The sequence below is a fragment of the Macaca nemestrina genome, chromosome 16 (assembly GCF_043159975.1).
Source record: "Macaca nemestrina isolate mMacNem1 chromosome 16, mMacNem.hap1, whole genome shotgun sequence".
Classification (NCBI taxonomy): domain Eukaryota; kingdom Metazoa; phylum Chordata; class Mammalia; order Primates; family Cercopithecidae; genus Macaca; species Macaca nemestrina.
The window spans coordinates 65,567,954-65,591,458 of NC_092140.1; the positions used below are offsets into that span (position 1 = coordinate 65,567,954).

Genomic DNA, 23,505 nt, shown 5'->3' on the forward strand with positions numbered 1-23,505 from the left:
ATCTTCTTTCTCTCTCCCTCTTAAACTTCTACTCCCACTCCAGACACTTGACTTTTTGAGTTATTCCTTGTTAATTGAAGCATCATTACTAACATTGACACTATGATTATAGAGGCATGTGGTCTCACATGAGCATGTACTTATCAGCAGGCACAAGCTACGTGCATTACATGAAGCTTTGATAGCTGGAGAATTAGACCACACATAAATAAGTAGCTCTACTGGAAAATAATGTTGTTTGATCAGGGACAGCCAAGTTAGTAGATCAATACATAAAGGCTACTTTAATTCATGGCAAGGCCAAAGCTCCTGTGAATGAATATTCACATCCATCTGATTCTCTTACAGTTTTGCCAATTTCACAGGTATAAGTGGAGCAGAAAGAGCACATGAATTTCAAACACATTCATCCGGAAAGCAGAGATTATATAATGTTTAGGAAAAATCACCTGAGTTCAGACGGTATAAATTTAAAAATTAGCTTAGCAGAGGAACAACTATTTAATCAATTTATTTCACTGTATAATAATGATGATAATAATGAAATTTTTACATATGCCAGTCTTCTACATGCTCTCCATATATTCACACATTTAATCCTTACAACAATTCTAAAATTTAAGGGTACTAAATCCTCATTAAACAGATGAGGGCTGAGGGACAGAGAGGATATGTGGTTTGTTCAAGGTCTACAAGGTCTACAGTGAACAACTTGTAGCATCAGGATTTAAACCCAGGAAATCCATCTCCAACGTGTGCAACACTGCTTCTAGAACATTAGGGCCATGAATTTCCAAAAGATAAGGAAGGATTGACATTTATAGAAGTTTTATGTTACCATTCCTGAGCTTTGCAAAATTGATATTTAATACTTATGAACAGCACACATTCAGTTATCTGCTATGGAAAAACATCTTAAGAAAAATAAATAATCAGGTCATCTTCTAACTAATGGCAATATTTTAGTTGCTAGGTTAATAAACAAAGACAAAACCATCCATTGAAGCCCTCAAATCTATGGAATGCTTTGTCACAAGTTAACCACTGAATTCTAGAAAGCTATGGGATGTTTAATCACAGATTAAACCACTGAATCTGAGCATTATTTTAAATATTATTATTAAAACAGCAAAATACAGAATACCACTATCTCAATTGCAAGCAAAGATTCCATTTACATTTCTATTTATTTCCTTATCAGGGAAAGATTTGATCTAAATTTCTATTTCTGGCAAAGAGTAAAAACAACTATGAGGCAGTAGAGCAGAGTGTTAAGAGAACTGACTGAAATGGAACAATGACCCTCATTCATTAGCCAATGATGCTGCCACCACCACAAATTCCACAGCCAATGTTGTCACTGAAACCATTCTCCTCAGGCTTGGTTTTCCTATCTTGCAGACGGTAAAGAGAAAATAAAATTTTGTTTAATTATTCTTATTTTAATTGTATACTTGCAATTGTAAGTCTACAATTGCAATAGCATTCTTGATTAATTGCAACTGTATTCTTATTTTAATTGTAGACTTACTCATTTTAAGACTAAGTTATCCTGTTCAGGACAAAGATCAAAGTGGCAGATGGCGTATTCTAGTCTAACGTACTTTTTGCTCCATTATTTTAAAACTACTTGTGTCACTTTTCTAGAAGGCTTGTTGGTATCCGGTGGATTTCAGGCAAGCCTGTCCCAGTTCTTCTGTGGACAAGGCCCTGTGATGCAAATCATGGTCTGATCACTCTCAAGTTCAGCTGGACCACTTCTGACCTCACCGTCACTGGATCTGATATATTAAACACCTCATGCATGACATTTGCTAGGTTCTCATCTGGATAGAGTTAAACTTTGGGTCCTCTCTGAAATATAGAAAAATTTGAAGGGAATACAGAGTGAATTGAATATTACTTTCTCACAATAAAGAAAGTTGTCAATAATTCTCAAAAATTTCTAGAAAATACTGAAAAGTACAAAGAATTTTAAAAGTCATTATTATTGGTTCTACCAATAAGAAATTATCCCATATGGCTTTTTTAGTCTAGTCAATATACTTGAAATCACACTCTATTTCTATATTTTTCATTATAAATGTAATTTATTTTTAGATTACTAAATTTACTTGTAAAACTATTGGCAATGCCACTATCACATTTCATTATTTTACAATATTTTACTTAGTTCTTTCATTGTTTTTGAACACCTAGTTTACAAGTTTTCATTAGTGTGAATAACATTGCAGTGAACATCTTGAATATAAATAACAGTCCTTTTTGATTTATCTTTAGTATTAATGAACAGTATGGAATTAAATCAACAAACTAAACATCTTTGCCTTTGTAAGCTTTTTGATATGTATTGTAAACCTGTGTCTAGAAAGGCTGTGTACCATCATGTATTCTCAATGAGAAGAAACAAAAGTCACCCATCTACCAAAGCATTATCAATTTTATGCATTTCCTTGACTATATTTCACTGATTTGATAAGTGAATGTGGTATCTCACTTCATGAATTCAAATTATTTTGATTATTCCCAATGAGAAACGATTTTTCATTTTCTATTACTAATATCTCACTATTTTATTGATCCTCCAGAGAGTCTTGTCTAAGATATGTTTACTCAATCCATTCTTTTCTTCTATTTTCTAATTCTTTCATTTCAACTCTAATTTCATAGTTTCATCCTGCCTGTTTCCCTTGAGCCTTCTGGGGTTTTTTCTTTTCTAAATCTTTGGTTTGAAAATCAAAATACAAGATATACTTGTTTTTTCATGTCAATATCTTATATCTGATCAAATACTTTAAGAATGTATTTTTTAATTTTTGCAATTTAGATATTTTCAATTTAACTTTTGTTTATCTTTAGTTTATTTCATTCTAGCCGTAAAATATGACTTCTATAATTTCTACTGATTATTTCTGGAAATATTTCACAAGTGTTATTCACCAACTCCTTATTGAGATCAAAAATAATCACTCCCATTTTCTCACACCAAATGTTTTTACTTCAGTGTATGTCTTGCTGTTAGTAATTACATATTTCTTAGCTCATTCACTTTCTTATTATGTCTCACCCACTATGCTCTGTAAAGATAGCAATCGTGATGCCTTCTTTGATCAACATTGTATTTCCAGAACCTAGATAAGGTTTTATTTTGGGAATCAGTGAAATGTGAAAAACATCCATCAGTGAAATGTGAAAAACATCCAAGGACTGGTGGTGGGAGTAAAGGCAGGGAAAACTAACACATCCAAAAGCTTGCCTCAAGAAAGTCAATGTTAGACATGAGTGAGTGATATTAACATTGCTTGTCTTCCACGTGGTTCAGACAACTTAGGGGAAAAGGCAGATAGCTAGAACATCTTCCTATCAACTTTATAACTGGGTGTGCTATTTCATTTCGTAAGGCAAATTGTGCATAGGCCATGGACTGATTTTGTTGTTTGCTTTTTCTCTCTTTGTGTGTGTTGTTGATGATGATGTTTTGTTGCTCTTTTTTCCTTTTTTATGTTCTCCAGCCTATAAACCTTCCTTTTAAGACTGGAAATCAGTAACTGTACTGTAAATGGGGGAATAAATTCCACCTATGGGGATTTTAAGGATCATTCCGACCAGCCACAGAAATTATGCTCAGGGAGGCATAGGAAATTACAAGATTTATTATATTTACAAGTACTAGAGACAGGAGGCAAGTCACATCACACCAGCAGCTATATGGGAGGAGCTCCAGGGGAGCAGGATCAATCAAGCAGGAAGCAGTTGGAGAGCCTACAGAGGCAGTGAGGACCCGAGGGCAAGTGCCTTTATTGAGGGTTGGGATGAAGTACAAGCAAAAAGCAGGAGGGGATTTTATTTTTGTGATTGAACGACACTAGGTCATAGGGGAGGTTATAATAAGGAATTTGTGGCAGGGACCAACCTTATCAACAGATGTACCTAGTTGTTTGACAGCTCACAGCCTGTTTGTGGGGATATTGAGGAATCAGGAATACAGGAAGTTATAAAAATTTACAATATAGTAACCTGTGATAATAGGTTATTGATGCAAACTTTTTAAAACATTAGGTATATTTTTCATCAGTTTTCAAGAGTTCTTAAATATTTCAATTCAGAATTCCCTATTTTATTCTGAAATCTGGGTGATACTTCTTAGACTTCATGTTTTTATGCTGTTGGGGTAAGATTTAAGTTAATGCATTTGTTCTCTCATAAACACACATCAGTGAAAACATTTTGTTGTCTCTTTATTCAACAGCTTCCACAAGCTCGTTATTATCTATGAAAATTGGAAAACTCATTTAATTTGACCTGTGAAAAATTTTCTACAGTGGATGAGGTGTCATTTCTTGTTATCACCCTTTATTTGTGACATGCTCCTGGGAATAAGTTGACCTAGGAATATAATTTTCAAACCTCTCTTCAAAGAATCACTGCAATTACTAATAATAATGACAAAACAAGTCTCTGAATGATAGACTTTTTTCCTAATGGCACATATTTCTTGTTATACAGATTGATATTATCATCTTTCCTAAATAATTATCACTGAGCTTCAAGATCCATCATAAGCATCACTCCTCTGGTTTCCATCTCCCTAAAGTAGAATATGTGTCCCTTCCCCTGTTCTCCCATCAAAAACTATTTATTTTTTTCATGTAACTATTATCTTTTTTTTCACATTAGACTGTAATTACTTGTTCACCTGTCAATCTCCCCAAGAAAATTTTGAACTCCTTGATAACAAGTCTTCACATAGCCCCAGTGCCTACCATAGTGCCTAGTACATAGCAACACTCAATAAATATTAGTAATATATGGGAAAGGAAAAAAGAACAGAAGGATAAAAGAAGAAGAGGGAAAGGGATGAAAAGTAGGATGACTATAGAAATAGTCAGAATCAAAGTTTGATATTATAAGCACAGGAATGTGTGTGTACACATGTGTATGTCAATATGTGCCTGTTTTTTGGCAAATAGGAATGAGATCATATGGAACAAATTAAAATCACAAAAATGTTGATGCTTGCTCAGTCTTCTCAAGCTATATTGTAGAGGTTTAAAACCTCGTCAAAATATTTTCGTCCTTTCTAGAGACGCAAGTTTTAATGATATCTGCCTCACTACTGTACCTTATTTGCTTTCTTTTTCTATCTCACCAACCCTCTGAAGAAATGAGTAACACTGCATGCATATTTTGTAAGTGCATGATAAATATCTGCTGAATAAATCCGTGAGTGAATGAATGAATACCTAACAATGAAAGAACACCTAAAGCATAAAGTAAAAACTAAGATCTGATTTTCCTACTCAGAATTTTAAAAATGTACTTGAAATACGTTTATTCCTTAGTGAAGTGATAGTTAATGTTTCAGTAGAGAGGACTGATTTTCTAAAACTTTGTTAATTAGATATGGGCAAATTCACAGTAATTGTCCTTTATGTTCAAAGTAGAGTCTGTTGACAGCCATGTCCTGGTCTATTCTAGACTAATAACTTCCTAGTCACCGGTCTGGCTTTGCTGTCTAAAAAGCAAAAGCTTTGTTAATTAGCAAATGCGAATAGTACTGGATTGACTCTACCAAATTAGATTTTGTTGACCTGCCAAAGTGAATTTATCATTAGCATTTATTAGGTATACACACACACCAAAAACAATTGCTCTAATGGGCTTTAGCATTCCAGATTGTTCATGGTATCCTCTTTTCACTCAAGTATAGTGTAACTGAAAAAAACAAAACTTTAGAGTTGAAGCCCTGTGAACATATTTCAGCTCTTCACCTTTCAACTGTAGGCTCTGCAAATATTATTTAACCTATCTAAGCCACAATATTCCAGTAATAAAATGGTAGTAATAATGCTTTTGTTATAGTATCATTATGGCAGTCTAAGTAGATCATGGAAAAGCCTGCTTGATTTGTATCTCATAACATGCCTAGTGTTTGTTATATACTTGGGAAATCTTTTTAAATGGAATTATTTAGGATTAATTTAGGACCACTACTATCAAAACAGTTTTGAAGTTAAAGAAGGTATGCTGGCTACATTCATGAATTCATTTATTCGGTATACATTTATTGGGAGAACTTCGAAAGACCTGTACAGTTGACCCTTGAACAACATGGGTTTGAACTAATCAGGTCCACTTGTACACAGATTTTCTTCCATCTCTGACACCCATGAGACAGCAAGATCAGCTCCTCCCCTTCTTCCTGCCCCTCAGCCTACTCAATGTGAAGACAATGAGAATGAAGACCTATATGATGATCCACCTCCACTTAATGAATAGTAAATATATTTTATCTTCCTGGTTATTTAATAACATTTTTTTCTGCAGCTTACATTATAATAATATAATATGAAATACACATAACAGAAAAATATGTGTGAATTGACCATTTCTGCTATTAGTAAGGCATCTGGTCAATAGTAGGCTATTAATAGTTAAGTTTTGGGGGAGTCAAAAGTTAAACAAGAATTTTCAACCACACAAGAGGTCTGTGTCCCTAACCTCAGGTTGCTCAAGGGTCAACTGTATAAACACTGAGATATTATCTCTGTCTTCCAAAGGGTTATGATCCACTTAAGGAGATAAAATACATGCATGCGTGACTACAATACTATGTAAGATATGATAAAGTTAGATTTTAAAAAGTGTTTTCTGCAGTTATATAAAAATATCTTCCCCAAATTACTCTATTTGAACAACTGACTGCAATTATTCATATACATATTTTTTTCTTTTTGAGATGGAGTCTCACTCTGTCGCCCAGACTGGAGTGCAGTGACGTGATCTCGGCTCACTGCAACCTCTGCCTTTCGGCTCACTGCAACCTCTGCCTTCCAGGTTCAAGCAATTCTCCTGCTTCAGTCTCCCAAGTAGCTGGAATTACAGATGCCTGCCACCAGGCCTGGCTAACTTTTTTGTATTTTTAGTAGAGAGAGAGTTTCACCATGTTGGCCAGGCTAGTTTCAAACTCCTGACCTCAGGTGATCTACCAGCCTCTGCCCCCTAAAGTACTAGGATAACAGGTATGAGCCACTCCTCCCGGCCACTCATATCATTTTTTAAACACACATTGTCACTGTAATTGCTATCAAAATTGACTTCCCAAGTTATGCTAAGAGCTACTATATTATTTCCCATTGTAATAACAATCTTCCTTTATAATTGGTAGTTTTTGCAGCTATTTAAAAAGCCAAAATTTGTAAGGGTATTTTCAACAGCTTCATTTTGTTAGTAAAGATGCTTCTAATTCATAAGACAAGCACTACTGTAACAGCAATTAAAAAGGTATCTAAGTGGTGTGTGTGTGGGGAGGGGGGGTGTGCTTCCCCAGAGTCAAAGGAATTCCATGATTCATGAAGGAAAGAGATACATGTTAGTATCTCTTTGTCAGATACTTGGATGTCAGGCAATGACTTGGAAACTAGGCCTTTTGTCACTGAAATAAATGAAAGAAAAACTAAAATGGAAGGAATGATGAAAAATAAAGAAGATTGGAGGCCGGGTGTAGCAGCTCACACCTGTAATCCCAGCACTTTGGGAGGCCAAGGTAGGCGGATCACTTAAGGTCAGGAGTTCAAGACCAACCTGGCCAACAGGGTAAAACCCTGTCTCTACCAAAAAAAAAAAAAAAAAAAAAAATTAGCCGGGTGTGGTGGCACGCACCTGCAATCCCAGCTACATGGGAGGCTGAGGCAGGAGAATGGCTTGAATCTGGAAGACGGAGTTGCAGTGAGTTGAGATTGTGCCACTGCACTCCAGCCCAGCATTGGGTGGACTCCAGTTTGGGTGACAGAGTGAGATTCTGTCTCAAAAAAAAATTAATTAATTAATTAAAAAGATGAAGGAAGGCATGAGAGTGATGCATAAACTAAGAATGAATAGACAGTAGTGTAGTAGTACCAGCTGAAAGCACACATGCGATTGCTAAATGTGTGAACTCAGATCTAAAAGCTTAAGGCAAACTGAAAGATGCTTTGAGCTTTATATAGGACTGCCAATATGCACATTAAAATTTTGAACTTCTGTAAGACCCGAATAATTGTCCCCAAAAGACTGCTTCATGCCTTAGTTGTGTCACTGTTATTTAAAGATATTTTGCTAAATTCTGTACTAAGTATGAGTAATCACATTTATCACTGTTAACTAAGCAACTAAAAGTTGTGCTATTACATATTGGGTTTTTTTCCTAAAACAAATACTATGTAATTTCTGCTTCTCAGGAAGAAACTAGACTATTATTAATCTGTGACAAGCTCTTGTGCTTTGCTGAGGAGTGTAATATTTTAGTTATTCTCTTTACCATCCCCCAAAATGCCACTCACTAGCTCTATGAATTCATGCAAGTAATTCAGTTCACCGAGCCTCCGTGTCTTTTCTGCAAAATGGAAATAATATCTGTGTTTTTAAGTTTGAGATAATATATATAACTCTGGGAATAATACATACATAAGTATCATTATTATTAATATTACTACTTTTTGCTGTTTATTTTCTCTCATTGTGGTAAGAGCACTTAACATGAGATTTTTCTCTCAACAAATTGTTTGTGTACATTATTACTAACTACATGCACAGTGTTGTGCAGCAGATACCGAAAGCTTATTACCTTGCTTGACTTGTAATGCCCATTGATTAGTAACTCCCCATTTCTCCTTCCCTCTTGTTTGCCATTTCTTTACCCTTCACTTCACTTACCATTAGAAACAGCTGTCTGACCACTCTCTACAACTTTGGAGGGCATCATGCTGCATATAATTATAAACCAGAGTTCCAGAGGAAAGCACTGTACAAATTGTAAAGTTCAATAAAATGCAAAAAAAAAAAAAAGAGAGAGAAGTAAACTTCTTAATAAATTTTAGTACCCCCTGGTACTCTGCAATAAATAAAAATTTAAATCAATATCTTCTCCCACACAAAAAAATAAATTAAATAAATCTATGGAAGTGATCACACGCTCGAACTATGGAAAGACAAAATCAGCCCTTTGCACCAATTTAATACACGTTTCAAAGCCAAAATACACAATCTCTAATCTAGAGGGACAGTAGCAAGTAATTACAAGTTATAAAAAAGCTCTAAGCAAAGGAAAAGATGACTTTAGATGCCAAAAAAAGTAAAATAAAATGAATAGAGAACAATTTTGATAAAATGCTTACTTTTTTATAATAAACGGAGAAAGAACAGTTCTAGAATTGAAATAAAGTGTTTTTATTTGTGTGATGTCTACAACTGTGTTTAATGGTACTGAACACCTTAATTGTGGACAGTTCCCTCAGAGAATCAATCGATTTTCCTGTACATACATTATCAAAAGACGCATTTGCCTTTTAATAGCAGTTGATACAGAAGGAGGTATATTCCTCCCATAATATTATGAGGAGCTTTTTGGCTTTATTTCCCTTTTACCAGTTATAAGCCTGTGCACTGAAAGGCAGCATTAGACAAGATGCAGGCATATTGCTAGGAAGCTAAAAAATAAAGTTGGTAGGCAATAATAGCATATATATATGGGGGGGGAGCTTGAAGCAAGCATATTAACAAAGAAATAATAATGAAACATAACAAACACTGCTACTGTCTCTGAAAGGGAAGTACAACATGTGCTGTGGAGCAGCACCAAGCAAATAAACAAATCCCCTGAAAACAAGAAACTCTTCCCAAGAAATATTAATACACAACATTCAGATATACAACATACACAAGAAAATACAGCAAAGAGATCATCTGTATTCTGATCACCAAGGCCTGCTAAAGGCTCACTTAATTAGTCTCATTTCAAAGGGCTTCTCCTCCAGAGCACATATGGATGCAATGATTACCTCTTATATCAGTACTGCTTTCAGGGCAGGGCAATTTCTTACCAGCACAAGCGCTGCCTCTCAGGCTCATGCCTCATTCTTCCACCACAGGTTCTGCTTCCCCACTGCCTCTCCTCCATTGTACTACCTAGCAATAGCTGCTGTCTACCACTGAGGAAGTAAAAGAGATATTAATCAGTTTCAACCAAGGCCTCGCAATTTCCTCTACTCTACTCAGAAGAGGGCTGCAAGAGAACAGAGTCATCAGAGAGAGAAGGCAGCAGCAGCGATAAAGATTCCTAACTGTGCTGACTTACACTCCTCTCTGCAAGGAACTGAGGAAATATTCAAAGAGGAAACTGTGGCTTCTATTTAGGAATTCACCTTAATGCACCTTAGCAGAACTTTATTCCAAAAAGAGGACTTGCCATTGAGTACCTACATCAATAACCTCCAAGAGAAAATGGTCACAGGTTTGCAACACTGAGTACAATGGGTAGTATCCATTTTGCCACCTATATGATTCCTAATTCTGTTACTGGGCATTGTACACCTCTGGGGAAAGCAGGGGCACATACATACAAAACACTGTGAGAAAATGGTTCCCATTTTTATGGGTGTAATTCCTATTACAGAAATTCTGTCATTATTGCATTATATTAAAAAAAGAGATACAATTGGGCCTGTCATGAAACAGACGTAATTCACAGTAACAACGGCTAGTTCTCATTTCCATTCATTCATTAAAAATTACATTTATTGAGAGTCTTCCATGTGCCAGAATATCAGAATCTATTACTGATATTGTTCAGCTCTGGGTAAAACACATGCGTGTACTCACATATAAACCACTGTGAGACAATGCCCTCCTGTATGATATGCATATAATTCCTATTGTATAAATGCTAGCATTATTCTAACATATTAGAAATAGACATATCTGGGTCCATCAACATAAAGATATAATTCTTTGTGAAGAGAGCCAGATCATTCATTCATTCATTTATTCAGAACTATTTACTAAGAGCCTTTGATCAGCCCAGAGCAGCATGTGTTCCTAGAGAATACAATATACAAGGTCAAAAATAGTATCCACTTTCATGGAGCTAACAGTGCAGAGAGATGGTCCGAAATTACATCAGCACTGCTATTCATGAGGGTAAGTGCTCAGAGGGAGGAAGTGAAGGGCACCGTGGCAACACCTAGGTTGGTGAGGATGAGTCTGAAATGACTTCCCTATGCACTGGATATCCGGTTTAACAGGCAGATGGGTTATGTTCCAGCAAAGGGAGAAGCACATGCAAAAGCCCTAAGCTAGGACAAAGAGAGTGACATTTTTAAGGAACAGAGAGAGAATGTAGGAAGGCAACACTAAAAAGTGATCAGAAATGAGGCACACGTCTTTTCACGTCAGCGGGGGTGAAATGAAAAATTATCCCTTGATATGGTGTGTGAATTTTATCTCAAGGGCTACTGGACTAAAGGAGTTATTCTAATCAGGTGAATTAGAAGATCAGATTGGTGGTACAAGAAGGGAAGATGACCCTGGAGTGGAAAAGATCTGGTGTGAAGAGTCTTAACATATTTATTGTCAGTAAATGAGGGTGGCTTCAGCTTGAGTAGTTATAGCAAGAATACTAGAAGCCTTTGGAGAGGCAACTAGATGGCCAAATCAACAGAGCATGGGAAAATATGGACACAGAATATAAAGGGGGAGCAGAGTCAATGTTTTTACCCATATGAATTGGAAACTGGAAGAATGGTGAGACCAATTAATGAGAAAGTAACACAAGAGGACATGTAGGTTTAGGGGACCAAGACAGGTAGGCTGTATTTTAAAGTTGTTGAATGAGGATGCCTACAAGACTTCTAAATAAAGATATCAAAAAATCAAGCAGTTATATGGGTCTGGAGTTCAAAAAGGGGTCTAGGCTCGAGATATAAATTTGAGAGCAATCAGCACTTATCAAGTATGCAATATCAAATATGGAGATTGTGCAAAGCAAAAGAGAAAAAAAGGAAGCCTAAAGAACATGAATGTTTTTAAGAGAAGAGATAACCACAGAGGCAATGAAAAGTAGTTTTAGAGAAACCAAGAAAAAACTGTTTCCAGAAAAGAGAAGTAATTTGTATTATCAATTGCTGTTGACCTACCAAGAAAAATGAGAACTAAATATGTCCACCCTAAAAGAAGAAATATCTAATGTCGGTAGAATCAGTTCTAGTGAGTGGTTACATATAAGCCATACAAAAATGGCTTAAAGGATAAGCTAAAAATGGAGACATGATGGTGACTTCTTTTATCAGATGTTTAGAGCAAGAGATATTTTTTCTGAGACAAGATGTTAGGACTATAAAATTAACCTAGGTAAGAAGTAGATACTCTTCTCAACAAGGACTCTGACTCTTATCTTTGAAAGTATTCTCCATAGGTATCTTGCATTTCTATGTCTTAAAAGTAGAGTCATTGACTACCCTGTTCTTAGACATTCTTCAAGGATGTCTGCTATACAAAAATCCTTGAATGATAGAAAGAATATCCCTCTTCACAGAAAATGGCAGCCATGGTTAATGACATTTAAAAGATATCTGAGTTTCCTAAAGTCAGGGTTTCTCTTGCACAATATAACACACGTCATATGCAGGTATCACCTGGCTCTCTTTACATCTCCTTGTGGAAACTTGGGTTCCGGGATCTGGCACAAAAACCACTGTTACCCAGCCTACTGCTATTACTACGAACAATACAAGGTCCTCTCCAAGAAGACTCAGGTCTTCTGCCAGCATCCTAGAAACTGCTTACAAGTAAGTTAAAATCTGATTCTTCACAGTTCTTGACATTTTGATCATTTGCACCATTGTCCTGGCATTGCTCAGATCTTTGACTTTTCATGACTAATGCCATCTAAAAAGCCAGAGTTAAAAGTGCTACTGTAAAGAGAAAGGGCATATTGTTTTATGTACTATTCTCTCAAAAATATATCGTCAATTCCAATGTAAGCAGCAGTATAAATTAGAAAAATGAGACTGCATCCTGCACACTACTGACAAGCTTACAGGGTAATATTTCTTAGTTCTGCATTTGAGCACATCACTTAGAGTGCATATTTCCTGTTTATGTTGACTCCACATACATACACACAGTGAGAACTGCAGTGCTGTCACTTTTATGCCAGGTTATCTATATGACACAGACATAGGATTCTGGTAATAATTTCTGAATGGAAATACATTATAATTTTTTAAATAATGGTGTCTAATGTAAAGAGGTTTATTTTTTTAAAAAAAATTAAAATATAATAGACTCCTCCTAAAAAATCCTATGGAATCCAACTATGTCTTGAGTGAAATACTGACTGGGTGAATTAAGCATGGCTTGAATTGATGTCATTTATGCTACCTGAGAGCCTAGTTAAAGTCATCTAAAGTCTTCTCTTGGTAAATTAAAATCCCTCAATAGCTTTTAATAGATTGAGTTCTATTAATAGATAGTATAGATTCTACCAAGCTCAAAATTACAGAAAATAAACAGGTCATGTTGACCTGAATTGCATTAAATGTTCAGCAAACAAGATGCCATGAAAACAAAATATAGCAAAACACACACACATACACACATACACACACACACAGAGAAGTGGTATGTGTATATATTTAGCTCAGTAGAACATAACAATCAGAGCAAACTAGTTGTGTTTAAATCATAAAGAGCAGATATTACCAGGGAAAAATTAATAAGATATTTCTATTTTTTTAATGTCTATTGAGATCATTGTCATGAAGATGTTCTCTATCAGATAGGGCTTGTATCAGGTTTGACAAGGAGAGATGAGCTATCTAGTAAATACTTCATACTAACAGTAGGATGGAACACTTAAAAAATCATATTAAGCTCCTAGAAACCCTGTATGTCATCATTGCCAAAAGCATTATGTCCTGAATAAGTAAATTTTCAAACACAGGTTTGACTAAAGGTAATGCAAACATCCCTCCAAGGAGATGTCACAGCTCAGGAGCAGACACAACGAGGAAACACAAGATTTTCAGTTCTTATTATTACTAATGCTCTTTTGGAACACAGTAGTTAAATACCATAAATTTCTACTCAATAGAGAGTCCAGGCAGATTCTATAAGTGTTGAGAATATAACAATCCTGGATTATTATTAATGTCTATCTGAATAGAATATAGCATTTAACAAACAATATTGCCAAAATAATTACTCATCTTAACATTTTGTAGCTTCCATTTATTATAAATATGCTATTATGTCAGTAGGTGAAAATTTTTATAGATAATCAAATGTCACCTCTTAAAATGCCCTCAGCTCTTTCTAAACTCCAATATAGTATCTTCCAATTGATCAGTATAAGAAACACTTAATGATCACACTTAAGGCAGGTAACATGTTGAAAACTGATTCCAGAGATCTAATGGGTTATTGAGAAAGTAATAGCTCTACTGGCATCTCTTTTAGAAAATTATTGGCTTCAGTTCACAAAACGCAGAGAAAAGGATAACCGAAGGATGACATTGATAGAAGCTTCCATTCCATTTCACCCGTGACAGTCTCAAGTGGTCCGATTATCTAGTATGTGTGTGCCAATAAGTTAAAATCTCTGCCTTGTTGGATTGAAGGGAAAAGAAAAGTTGCCAGCTTCTGCTTCAGCCGAAAGTATAGCCTGAAGAAGCACACCAAAACTATTAAGCTTCCTAAGTTTATTCTCTAAGTAGCTGAGCATTCCAATTTGTTTCTTCCCACTTTGCCCATCTGTTTCATCATCTTTTCATGAGATAGCACTATTCTGAGTAATGGCCAAATATCACTGGGTTCACCCATTTGCATTGCTTTAAAGGAATACCCGAGGCTGAGTAATTTATAAAGAAAAGTGTGTTATTTGGCACATGGTTCTGCAGTCTGTACAGGCACAGCATTAGCATCTGCTCAGCTTCTAGTGAAGCCTCAGGAAACTTATGATGAGACGTAAAAGGGTAGCCACTGTATTACATAGTGAGAGAGGAAGAGAGGAAGACAGGGAGAGAGAGTGGGGGAGAGAGAGAGAGAGCGGGGGGGGAGGTGTGCTAGGCTCTTTTAAACAATCACCTCTCACATGAACTAACAGAACAAGGACATACTCTTAACAGGGAGAAAACACAAAACTATTCATGAGGGATCCCCCATACTCAAACAATCCCTACCAGGTCCTACCTCCAACATTGGGGATCACATTCCAGTATGAGATTTGGAAGCGACAAATATCCAAACTATACTATTTCACCCCAATCCCTCAAATCTCCTGAGCTTCCCACATTGCAAAATATAATCATTTCTTCCCAATAGTTTCTCAAAATTTTAGCTCATTCCATTCTAGCATTAACTCAAAATTCCAAAGTCCCATCTGAGACTCAAGGCACCTTCCTTTTATCTTTGAGCCTGTAAAATCAAAACCAAGTTATTTACTTCCAAGATACAATGATGGTACAGGAAGTGGGTAAATATTCCTCTTCTAAAAGAGAGAAATTGGCCAAAAGGGCAACACATGACCCCATGCATGTCCAAAGGCCCCACACATGTGCAAAACCAACCAGGAAAGACATTAAATCTTAAAGCTAAAAAATAATCATTAAAAGATATTAAATCTTAAAGCTAAAAAATAATCTTTGACTCCATGTCATACATCCTGGGTACACTGGTGCAAGGAGTGGGCTCCCAAAACCTTGGGTAACCCTCCCCCTGCAGCTTCCCTGGGCACAGCCTATGTGATAGTTCTCATGGGTTGGAGTTGAGTGCTTGTGAATTTTCCAGGCTCAGGTGCAAGCTCCCAATGACTCTGCCATTCAGGAATCTGGAGGAGAGTGACTCCATTCCCTCAACTCCAGTAGCCTACATTTGGGACTCTGTATGGAAGCTGCATTTCCCTTTGGCACTTCCCTAGTAGAGTTTCTCTGTGAGAACTGTATCCCTCTTGCAGGCTTCTTCCTGGGAACCTAGGCTTTCCCATATGTATTAGTCCATTTTCACACTGCTGATAAAGATGTACCAGAAACTGGACAATTTACAAACAAAAGAGGTTTAATGGACTTATAGATCCATGTGGCTGGGAGGCCTCACGATCATGGCGAAAGGTTAAAGGTACATGTCAAATGGTGGCAGACAAGAGAAGAGAGCTTGTGCGGGGAGACTTCCCTGTTTAAAACCATCAGATCTCATGAGATTTATTCACAGTCATGAGAACAGCATGGAAAAGAACTGCCCCCATGATTCAATTACCTCCCACAGAGTCCCTCCCAGAACACATGAGAATTGAAAATGAGATTTGGGTGGGAACACAGCCAAACCATATCATTCTGCCCCTGGCCCCTCCCAAATCTCAAGTCCTCACATTTCAAAACCAATCATACCTTCCCAACAGTCCCCCAAAGTCTTATTTCTGCATTAACTCAAAAGTCTATAGTCCAAAATCTTATCCAAGACAAGGCAACTCCCTTCAGCCTGTGAGCCTGTAAAATCAAAAGCAATTTAATTACTTCCTAGATATGATGGGGGTACAGGTATCAGGTAAATACAGCTATTCCAAATGGAAAAAAATGGCCAAAACAAAGGGGCTACAGGCCCCATTAAAGTCTGAAATCTAGCTGAGCAGTCATATCTTAAAGTTTCAAAATGATCCCCCTTGACACCATGTCTCATATCCAGGTCATGTTGATGCAAGAGGTGGGCTCCCATGCCTTGGACAACTCCACCCCTGTGGCTTTGCAGGATACAGCCCCCTTCCTGGCTGTTCTCATGAGATGGCATTGAGTGTCTGTAGCTTTTCCAGGTACATGGTGCAAGCTGTTGGTGGATCTACCATTCTGGGGTCTGGAGGATGCAGGATGGTGGCCCCCTTCTCACAATTCCTCTAGGCAGTGCCCCGGTAGGGACTCTGTGTGGAAGCTCCAACCCCACATTTCCCTTCTGCACTGTCTGAGCAGAGGTTCTCCATGAGGGCCCCTCCCTTGCAGCAAACTTCTGCCTGGGCATCAAAGCATCTCCATCTAGCCTCTAAAATCTAGGCAGAGGTTTCCGAACCTCAATTCTTGACTTCTGTGCACCTGCAGGCTCAACACCACTTGGAAGCTTCCAAGACATGGGGCTTCCACCCTCTGAAGCAACAGCCTGAGCTCTACCTTGGTCCCTTTTAGTTATGGCTAGAGCAGCTGGGATGCAGGGCACCAAGTCCCTAGACTGCACACAGCAGAGGGACCCTGGGCCTGGCCCAAGAAACCATTTTTTTCCTCCTAAACCTCTGGGCTTGTGACAGGATGTCTGCCACAAAAGTCTGTGACATGCCCTAGAGACATTTTCCCGATTGTCTTGGTGATTCACATTTGGTTCTTTGTTGCCTATGCAAATTTCTGCAGCCGGCTTGACTTTCTCCTCAGAAAATGGGATTTTCTTGCTGTCACATTGTCAGGCTGCAAACTTTCCAAACTTTTATGCTGTGTTTTTCTTTTAAAACCAAATGCCTTTAGTAGCACCCAAGTCACCACTTGAATACTTTGCTCCATAGAAATATCTTCTGCCAGATACCCTAAATGATCTCTCTCAAGTTCAAAGTTCCACAGATCTCTAGGGCGGGGGCAAAATGCCACCAGCCTCTTTGCCAAAACATAACAAGAGTCATCTTTACTCCAGTTTCCAACAAGTTCCTCATCTCCTTCTGAGGCCAACTCTGCCTGGATTTCATTGTCCATATCATTATCAGTATTTTGGTTAAAGCCATTCAACAAGTCTCTAGGAAGTTCCAAACTTTCCCACATCATCCTGTTTTCTTTTGAGCCTTGTTAATGGATCCAACAGAGGCCTGTTACCCAGCTACAAAGTCACTTCCACATTTTTGGGTATCTTTTCAGCAGCGCCCACTTCTGATACAAATTTACTCTATTAGTTTGTTTTGACACTGCTTATAAAGACATACTGAGACTGGGCAACTCACAAAATAAGAAGTTTAATGGACATATAGTTCCACGTGGCCGGGAGACCTCACAATCATGGCAAAAGGTAAAAGGCACATCTCAAATGGTGGTACACAAGAGAAGAGAGTTTGTGCAGGAAAACTCCTCTTTTTAAAACTATCAGGTCTCATGAGACTTATTCACAATCATGAGAACAGCACAGAAAAGACCTGTGCCCATGATTCAATTACCTCCCATGGGGTTCCTCCCACAACGCATGATAATTCAAGATGAGATTTGGGTGGGGATAGAGCCAAACCATATCATCATACTTTTTCTGAAATCTACAGAGGATGCCAAGTTTCTTCACTGTTGCATTCTGAGACACTTAACTCCACATTATATTCATCAAGGCTTATGGCTTGTGCCTTCTGAAGCAGTGGTGCAAGCTATACTTGGGGCTCTTTGAGCCCTGGCTAAAGCAGCAGGGATACAGGGAGCAGTGTCCTGAAGCCACTCAAAGCAACAGGGCACTGACCCTGGCCCACTCAACCATTGTTTCCTCCTAGGCCTCTGGACCTGTGATGGGAAAGGAAGTCTGAAATGTTTCTGAAATGCCTTCAAGGCCTTTTTCCCATTGTCTTGCCTGTAAGCACTCAGCTCTCTTTCAGTCATGCAAATCTCTCTACCAAATGGTTGCTCCACAACTTCCTTGTATTCCTCTCCTGAAAAGTCTCCTTCCCTCTCTACTATATTCCCAGTCTGCAAATTTTTCAAATTTGTACAATCTGTTTCCCTTTTACATATTTTCCAGATTTGTCATCTTTTTGCTCCTATATCTGCTCTAGGAAGTTAGAAACAGCCAGACCACCTCTTGAATGCTTTACTGCTTAAAAATTTCTTCTGCTATATACCCTACAGAATCACTCTTAAATTCAGTCTTCCACAGAGTACTAGGACATAGACACAGTGCAGCCAAGTTCTTTGCTAAGGCATAACAAGGGTGACTTTTGCTCTAGTTTTCAATAAGTTTCTCATTTCCATCTGAGACCTCCTCGGCCTGGCCCTCACTGTCTATATTTCTATATTTTGGTCACAACCACTTACCTAGTCTGTGAAAAGTTCCAAACTTTCTTTCATTTTTTTTGGTCTTCTTCTGAACCCTTCAAACTCTTCAAACCTCTGTCTATTATCCAGTTCCAAAGCCACTCTCATATTTTCAGGTATCTTTATAGCAATGTACTCAGCAGGCTCTACAGGCATGGAACCAGCATATGCTTTGGCTTCTGGTTAGTACTAAGGGAGCTTAAATCATGGGGGAAGGCTAGGGGAATCTGCTGTGTCATGTGCTGAGAGAGGAAGCAAGATAGAGAGAAAGAGAGACGGAGAGAGGAGGTGCCAGGTTCTTTTATACAACCAGCTCTCATGTGACCTAACAGAGGAAGAACTCACTAATACCCATGGAAAGGGCAGCAAGCCATTCATGAGAGATCTTCCCCCATTACCCAAACAACTCCCATAAGTCCCCACCTTCAACACTGGGAATCATATTTCAACTTGAGATTTGTAGGTGACAAATTTCCACACCATCTAATTACCAACCCAGGACCAGCTATCAGAAAGCTGCTATAGTTTACTATTATACATTAATAAAATTTGTGTGTGTGTGCATGTGTGTGTACATGTGGTATTTGGTACCATGGCATGGGTTTGGTGGTGTACACATAGAGCAAGAATGACAAACAAAATCTTTTTGTAAGTATAGAAAAAAGTTTATGGGGAGTTAGTTAACATGCCTGATGGAGAATCTCATAATTTTAAGCCTGAAAAATGTCTTGGATGAATCATTCAGCCTATGCTCATCACATCTTCCTCCAATTATAGTTATATATATATATATATATATCCATGTTTTTAAATCGTCAGAAAATAACCCTCAATCATCTCATTATGATGTTTCACAAGTATTGAAAAACAAACATTTTTATACCAAATTCTAAAATCCTTCTCTACTACTTTATTTGCATACCCCCTTTTCCTGATCTCCAGAAAAACAGAAAAAAAAAAAAAACCATCATTACCTTTAAAACATATTTGTATAGTAACTAATATATCTAAGTTATCACCAACACAGAGAGACAATATAATAAAAAATAAACTGGAGGTAAAGGTTAAAAAAAAGTTAAATTTTAATCACAGATTCAATAGCTGCTAAGAGAACCTGGACAGTGACAACCTAACTGAACTTTATTTTCTCAACTGTCACTTGGGGCTACTAAAGTTTCTATTAGTTATTATAAAGAGATGTGATTTCAAATGAGACAGTAGAAGTGGCAAAGTTTCTAAGGTCCTATAACACTTGTAATCTTCCAGCATAGAAACTGCGCATTATTCCAACCAAACATGTGTTTTTCATCTGCAAAATTATATTAAAATTTCTTCCTTATAAAGTTGTTTTTAAATTTTATCTATGGAACGAAATATAAAGTAACTAGTTCAGAGGGGCTGAGCAAGATGGCTGAAGTCTCCACAGACTATCATCCCCACCCCTACCACTACAGGTACACAAAAAATTTAAGATCTACACACACACACACACACACACACACACACGCACGAATGCATACACACAAATACACCTTTATAAAAATCAAAATCAATGAGCAATCATGGTACCTGGTTTTAACTTCATATTGCCAAAAGAAGCAATGAAGACAGTAAGAAAGACAGTCTTCAGCTGTTGATGCCACCACTCCCCTATCACCCAGCAGCACCCACATGGTAGAGATAGAGAATCTGTGTGCTTGGTGAAGGAAAAGTGTAGCAATTGGGAGACTTTGCATTACATTAATTGCTGTCCTGTCACAGGAGAAAGCAAAACTGGACTGAACTCAGCTGACACCAGCTCATGTACAGAGCATTTACTACAGCCCAAGCGAGAGGAGAATCACCCATCCCAGCAGTCAGAAGCTGAGTTCCACCAAACCTTGGAACTGCAGGCTAAAGTGCTCTGGAGTTCTAAATAAACTTGAAAGATAGTCTAGGCCAAAAAGACTGCAACTCCAAGGCAAGTCCTAGTGTTATGCTGGGCTCACGGCCAGTGGACTTGCATGGCATGTGACCTAAGGAGACACTAGTTGAAGAAGCTAAGGTAGTGTTTGCATCACCCTTTCTCAACCCCAGACAGTTCAGCTTGTAGCAATGACAGTGACTTTTTCCTTCTGCTTGAGGAGAGGGAAAAGTAAAGAGGACTTTGTCTTGCATCTTGGATACCAGGCAGAGTTGGGAGGCTCCCATTATAGGCCCCAACTGGATGACATTTCTAGACACACCCTGGGCCAGAAGGGAACCTACACCAGAAGGGAAGAACCTAGTCCTTACAGGATTTATCCTGCTGACTAAAGAGCTGTTGGGCCATGAAAATTATCCCCAGAGAGTATTCCATGGGCCTTGTGTGAGACTCTGAGATGTGCATGCTTGAGGTGAGACCCAGAACATTCTCAGCTGTGGTGGCTATAATGAGAGATACCTTCTGCTTGAGAAAAGCAGAGGAAAACTAATGGAGACTGAGTCTTGCACCCTAGGTACCAGCTCAGCCACAGTGGCGTAGGGCACCAAGTGATGCTTAGAGTCCCCTATTCTAGGCCTTGGCTCTTGGATGGTATTTCTGAACTTGACCTGGATCAAAGGGGAACACATGGTGAGAACCAGGCCAGGCAGACTTCACCAAAGATGACTGAAGAGCCCTTAGGTCTTAAGTAAACATTGGAAGTAATCTGGCACTAATTTATGTGGGCGTAGGGTGGTGGTGGCCACAAGGAGAGGTTCCTCTGCCTGTGAAAAGGAGAGGGAAGAGTGGGAAGGACTACATATCATGGTTTGAGTTCCAGTTTAGCCACAGTAGAATAGTGCATCTAAGATTTTTGACTACAGTCCCTGGCTCCTGGATGGCATCTATGGACTCATCTGTGGACTGGGGAATCTTGCCAACCTGAAGGAGAGGACACAAGCACACCTGACTTCACCATCTACTGATTGTAGAGCCCTAGAGCCTTAGGTGAACATAGGCAGTAGCCAAGTAGAAGTTACAAAGGGCCTTGAGTGACACCCAGGCCTATGCTAACTTCAAGTCTGACCCAGCAAAGTCTCACTGGTAGTGACCACAGCAGGGGGCTTGTGTCACCTAACACACAGCTCCAGGCAGCTCAGCACAGAGAGACTCCATTTGTTTGGGGGAAAGTGAGGGAAGAGAACAAGAGTCTCTGTCTGACAATTCAGAGAATTTTTCTTTATCTTATCCAAGACAATCAAGGCAGTACCTCTATGAGTCCACAAGAGCCACAGCATTACTGGGCTTTTGTTGACCGCCGCAGATAAGGCTTAGATCATAACACCTAAGTTCCTTCAAATACCTGGAACACTTTACCAAGAAAGACATGTTCAAACAAGTCCAGACCACAAAGACTACAATAAACTTATAACTCTTCAATGCCCAGACACTGATGAAAAGTCACAACATCAAGACCATCCAGGAAAACAAGACCTCACAAAAAAAACTAAATAAGGCACCAGGGACCAATTCTGGAGAAACAGAGATATGTGACTTTTCAGACAGAGAATTCAAATAGCTGTGTTGAGGAAACTCAAAGAAATTAAAGATAACACAGAGAAGGAACTCAGAATTCTATCAGATATGTTTAACAGAGAGATTAAAGCAATTTAAAAGAATCAGGCAGAAATTGAAAATGCAATTGATATACTGAAGAATTCATCAAAGTGTTTTAATAGCAAAATGGATCAAGCATAAAAAAATAATTAGTGAGCTTGAAGACAGCCTGTTTGAAAATACACAGTCAGAGGAGACAAAAGATAAGAGTAACACAAAAAGATAAAGCATGCCTAAAAGATCTAGAATATAGCCTCACAAGGGCAAATCTAAGAGTTACTGGCCTTGAAAAGAAGGTAGAAAAAGAGATAAGGATGGAAAGTTTATTCAAAGGGATAATAACAGAGAACTTATCAAACCTAAGGAAAGATACCAATATTCAAGTACAAGATGGTTATAGAAAGCCAAGTAGATTTAACCCAAAGAAGATTGTCTCAAGGTATTTAATAATCAGCTCCCAAAGGTTAAGGATAAATAAAGGATTCTCAAACCAGCAAGAGAAAAGAAACAAATAACATACAAAGAAACTGCAATACGCCTGGCAGTAGACTTTTCAGTGGAAACTTTACAGGCCAGCAGAGAGTGGCATGACATATTCAAAGTGCTGAAGGAAAACTCCTCTTATCCTAGAGTAGTATATTCAGGGAAAATGTCCCTCAAACATGAAGGAGAAATAAAGACTTTCCCTGGCAAACAAAAGCTAAGGCATTTCATCAACACCAGACCTGTCCTACAAGAAATGCTAAAAGGAGCTCTTCAATCAGGAAGAAAAGAACACTAATGAGTAATAAGGAATCATCTGAAGGTACAAAACTCACTGGCAATATAAATACACAGAATAACACAGAATATAATATTGTACTTATGCTATGTAAATTACTCTTAAGTAGAAAGACTAAAAGATCAACCAATCAAAAATGTTATAACAACAACTACTTTTCAAGACATGAACAGTACAGTAAGATATGAGTAGAAACAGCAATAACTGAAAAAATAGGTGGATAAAGTTAAGGTGTAGAGTTTTTATAAGTTTTCATTTTGCTTGTATGTTAGTTTTTTGTTGTTTATGCCATCAATATTAAGTTATTATCAGTTTAGAATAAT

The 23,505-nt window shown here is 37.9% G+C and overlaps 1 long non-coding RNA gene across 1 annotated transcript in view; it reads right to left on the reverse strand.

Moving 5' to 3' along the window:
* Nucleotides 1-8,777, reverse strand: part of LOC139359229 (uncharacterized) — a 61,214-nt gene extending 52,437 nt beyond the window's left edge. Inside the window, exons 1-2 of the long non-coding RNA XR_011615148.1 lie at nucleotides 8,695-8,777; nucleotides 1,605-1,854 (exon numbers count right to left, since the gene is read on the reverse strand). This is a non-coding gene — a long non-coding RNA (uncharacterized lncRNA). The remainder of the gene's footprint in view (nucleotides 1-1,604; nucleotides 1,855-8,694) is intronic.
* Nucleotides 8,778-23,505: the final 14,728 nt, after the last annotated feature.